The sequence below is a fragment of the Eurosta solidaginis genome, chromosome X, assembly GCF_040869045.1.
Source record: "Eurosta solidaginis isolate ZX-2024a chromosome X, ASM4086904v1, whole genome shotgun sequence".
Taxonomy (NCBI): domain Eukaryota; kingdom Metazoa; phylum Arthropoda; class Insecta; order Diptera; family Tephritidae; genus Eurosta; species Eurosta solidaginis.
Window position 1 is genome coordinate 37,940,560 of NC_090324.1, and position 5,253 is coordinate 37,945,812.

Below are 5,253 nucleotides of genomic sequence, written 5' to 3' on the forward strand. Positions count from 1 at the left end.
CCGAACCTAAAGGCGTTCAGCCCATTATCTATCTTAATACCCTGCTCTCGTTCCCCCGAACGAGGCCAACACAATCCTGACGCAGATCCCCAATCTGCCACACAATACAAACCCTCCCCCCCCCCCCTTTTTTTATTCTTTGGCACACTATGGCCACAACACTGGAGCTTAATACCAATAAGAGCAACTCATAATAGTGCATGGAATCTCACCTGCAGCTTAGCAGTATCCAAAAGTGTTTCCTTGAGCAATTCTAGCGCACGCATAAGAGTTTCCGGGGCGGGGAGATCCATACAATCGAAATGCACCACATCACCTATGCCGAGTTTTTTTTAAAATTGCAACACACCAGCACCTACAAGTAAAGAACAAGTTAATATCATACTTACAGTAACCATTCGTTAGCTTCTCACCTGTATGTCTCATTCCATGACACTTTCGTGTATCGGGTTTGGCTAATTTAAGATCACAATGACGACAAGCATACTCCTTCAGCTTTTCAAATTACCCGCACTATCGCAAACCTTGCTACAGAAGCGACATGGCCATGTACATACGTTCCAGCGTATGATAGTTCATGTGAATCGTCAATTCGTTCTTAGTCAAAACCATGGGGTACATCCGGCTCGGCATGATGACCAGGCGGGCGTACAATGCAAATACCGCTTCGGGCCTCACCCTTCAAAAACTTTATCAACCACTTGCAATACCGAACCTGCCGCCATTGTAGCACATTCAAACGTTTTTCGATGAAAATAAACTGACTTATATTTGTCACCCATTTCCTTGCAATTCATCCTTATGGCTTATGCGTCGAATAAAATTTAGATGCGCACGCGTATGCGCTAAACAAATGTCATCTGTAGTTGCTGTACGTGTTGGCAGATGTTTCATGCGTTCCGTGGGTTGATGGTCTTGATGCATTTCATGAATACGTTTCATGCGCTCGGGCTGTTCGGGATGACCCTCTTCGAAGGAGTTACTATGCTGAAGCATTAAATCATCATATACATAACAAACGCGTATTTGTGGAGAAAGCAATTTGGTTTCACTTTTTTTAAATACTTCAAGCGCCTCTCATTCTGTGCAACAATTTCTGGTGCTATAACCGGGGCAGTCTTTCTTGTAGGAAAACGTGCAGGCAGTGACTTACCGCCAATGAATAGGCGACTAATTTTATGCAACTTTGGCTGCGGATTAACATTATTCAGTTCTTCCATGGTATATATGGGCTGAATTCGCAAAGAGCGCCAATAAGAACGATGTGCATAAATGCAATTGAGTATTGCATCTTGTACAACTTCACTGGGTGGATCAAGTTTTCTACTAGCCTTGGGCATGTCCCGCCCAAAAGGGTGCGTAGTGTGAGTGCTGCACCTTCTGCTAGCGAGTCCAAACAGTAACCACCTTATAAAACCACAGCTACATGCGATTGCGACAATTTCATTAATGTACTTAACATATGCGGATAAAATGCTGGTGTGACTTCCATTTCGCCTTCCGGACAGCCTAAAGCTGCATCATAACCAGCCGATATAATAATCAATTCAGGTTGATATTCCACAGCAACCGGTATAAGTAATTGTTGAAGGATTTCCATGTAATCACCATTGCCCATTTTTTGTTTTATTTAAGGGCACATTAAAATTATAACCCAAGCCATTGCCATAACCAATAGCATCAAAATCGGATTCCTTTAGATTGGGCAAAATGTGCCATGCTCAAAACGATGTATTGAAAAATAGAGAACCCTTTGGTCACTGTAGAAGAAACGGTGCGTACCCTGTCCATGATGTATATTCCAATCGACAATCCTTATTTTGCCTAACTTCAAAATGCCTAAAGCGTATTGTGCTGCTATGGCCACATTGTTGAAGAAACAGTAACCATTGAATTCAGCCTTCATTGCATGATGACCTGGTGGTCGTATGATTGCCATACCATTCTGTACATTGCCATTTATTATATTCTCAATTAAGTCTATCGTCGAACCGGTCGCCAGTAGAGATAGCTCAAAGGTGGACGGATGTATATAAATTGAATCGAACTTTGAACTTTAAACCTTTCATTCCTACTACATCGTGCACACCCGAAGTCTGTTGTAGAAGCTCATAATGTTCATTGCTATGTAACAGGAGTACCTCATCTTTCGTAGCACGACGTGATGGAATCCGTTTGCAATGTTCAATAAGCTGCAACTCTTTGCATCGTTCCAACACACGAATGAAGCGTTCTGGTCTCTCTGGATGATTTTCATCCCAGAGGCAACGATGTTGAGACATAGTTTCATCATAAACAATGCCAGTAGGTTTTTGCGTCATTGTTTGTGCAATTACAGCATTGTGAAATATATCTTTAACAACTTGTTCTTGTTGGTTTTGCTTTGTTCTCAGCATCAAGTTGATGACGAAACGCGCCCAATAATAAAAAAAAAAAAAAAACCTGCGTATCAAACATTTTACCAAAGGCAATTTTCCTAAAACCACAGCACACCAGAGGGGCGTGACAAAATGAAAGGTATGATCTTCGGATACTTCAGAAAGGTCACGCGGTTCAATATCAGCCTCACAAACGGTTACCAAATAGCCTGGTACAGACACGCAACCACGTTTACAGGCTATGAAAAGCGGTGCGCAACCATTTCGCATGTTTTTTTTTTTGACAATTTCGCGACGAAGGTCACGGCAATAGCTTTCCAAGTCATCCCGTCTACTTGGACAGCACAGAGTCATCCTTAGAACGTTTACTTCCTTCTATTAAATCATAATGTAATTTGGGACCTTTCTTTGCATACTGGGCACTATGTACGATAGCCAGCCGTTATCTCGGCCCACATTTATTGAACCTGCCTTTAAATTTAATCCCGCTGTGCCATTATTCGAATTAGAATTACCACTACTCATTACTGCGCCTAGTGTGCGAGACCTCCACTGGCCAGCTGCCGGCCTCGGGGTCTTTGGGGGTTTTTTCAGGCGGCTGTGTAGATCTCTTCGACCTCAAGGATATTTATTGTAAGGGTCAGCAATTTGCATTTTATTTAGATGACTATGAACAATATAGGTGGTATTTTTTTTCCACTTTTCATCACCAATACCTGAAACGAGAAAAGGCAAAAGTAAAGAAGTTAGAAAATGTACAAAACACTAAAAACGGAACGATACCGGCATACTTACCCATCCACTGTTCTGCATCTCCACCACCAGTCACCTGAAAAAGAAAAGAAAATTTATTAAAAATCTGAAATAACATAAAAAATAGTTATTGAAATAAAATTATTGCAAAATGTTTTACTACTTACCCTTGTGTCCAGCAACGCGTAAAATTCCACATGAATTGAAGCAAAAACGGTAAAATAAATCTTTCGATTCATTTTTTTGTTTTTGCTTCATTCTCTATACTGGAATGTTCAACCAACGTATGTATATATGTATGATACATACAAGAAAACGAGAAACGACAGAGTTCCCATGTTACCCAACTCGACCACCCAATGGTGCGTTTCTTGTTGGCGTCTGTCTAAGACTAGAGAAGACAACACAAGGCTAAATCACAAGAGCCCCCCCCCCCCCCCCAACCTAACTAAGCAGGCCGAAATCATATGAAGGATAATATAAATCCATTTATTATTTTTTTTTTTTTTCCAACAAATATTAAATTAAATTACGTCACAGCCGTAACTGAGTGGCACAGAAACCCACTTCAGTGGCGAAGACGGCGATGCACGGAGAGCGCTGCGGACGACGCATACCGCTTGGGGCAACTCCAACACCGATACGGGGAGAAGCCCAGATGGCGATTTAAATGGGCAACGAGAACCGCAAAGCAACTTAGTGACCGCCGGCACACGCGGCACCTAAACGGCCTTTGAAACGGCGGAACCTGGGGTGTCCGACGAACCCACAGCTGACCCTCACACCCACGATAGAAGCGCGCGTACCAAGCTGTGGCCCTCCCCCGTGCCCACACAACAATGGGCTTCCGCTGGGCCCGCAGTGCTTCCGGATCCATGGCCAGCAGCACCCGTTTTATCTCCGGCGCCAAAGCCTCATCCGGCACATGACATTCGTAGGAACCCTTCCGTCGCTCCATATAGCGGATATCCGCAATCAGTCGAATGGGCTGCGCATCCCCATACTCCAAATTGATCATAATTTGTTGCATTTTGAAACTAAAAAAGGAAAGAGAAAACCAATTAAAAAAAAAAAATAAAAATTAAAATTATTAAAACTCCGTTAGGAATTTGTTATACTTACATTTTACCAGCTTGAAAATCCTTTTCCAAATAACAATGTGGTGAGGGTAATTTATCCACCACAATCCGACAATTAATGCATCCTGGAAAATTCCTGTTACGGGAAATCAACTGGATGGCAACCCGCAACATACCAACGGCAGCCTCATTAGTGCTGTCATATTAAGAAAGAAAAAAAAAGCGGATCCCGATAACTACACCAAAGCAGTACCGAAAACCGCAAAACATCAGAATCGGTACTGACGTGTTTCTGCCGAATATAGGCATCTACTGCACGTACCATTCAGTCATACAAAACAAAGGAACTCAAAGGAAGGGGGGACAAAACAAGAAAAGCAACCTTTCCTTGCAAAAAATTCACATTTTTTTTCAAAGAAATTTTTTTTTGTTGTTTTTTTTTTACCCTTTCCGTTTTTTGGGCACTGTTTTCTGGCTGGGGGGCAGGACTTGTTGTTTCTCAACAACAAACATCACAAACAGTCATTATAAGGGCTCGGTACAAAAACAATCCGGGTCCCGAAATAAAAGAATCCCGACACGACAAAATGCCGAAATGGGAAAAAGTCAACTGTTTCTACCGGCCTAGTGTGCTACTGCCCCAGTGACCTAGTTTTTTTCAAGGGCAAGCAAATACATATATGTATATATATACTCGCACACCACAAATTCACCATACCAGCTGTCAGCTAACCAAGAAATACACGACAGAGTTGCATGGTACATTTAGCATAATGGTACGTGCAGATAGAACGCGTCGTGAAGAACGCATCGCCAATCTGCATGTAAGCACCGGCAGTTGGTACATTTTCCAATTTAATTACGATATTCGCTATTCGTCATGAGCTGTCGCACAAAATTAAACCAATACCGTCGTCAGCCTCTACGGTTCGTTTTAAACTCGGTTTATTCACATATTTTAACGTACGTTTGTTAATAAAACACCACGCGTATCACGAAAACAAGTAATTTTGCGCGGGTGGCTTGGAATCACGTCCGCTCCA

The 5,253-nt window shown here is 42.3% G+C and overlaps 1 pseudogene; it reads right to left on the bottom strand.

The window, feature by feature from the left end:
• Positions 1–214: 214 nt before the first annotated feature.
• LOC137235476 (histone deacetylase 6-like) lies at positions 215–2,542 on the bottom strand (annotated as a pseudogene).
• Between the last annotated feature and the right edge of the window lie 2,711 nt (positions 2,543–5,253).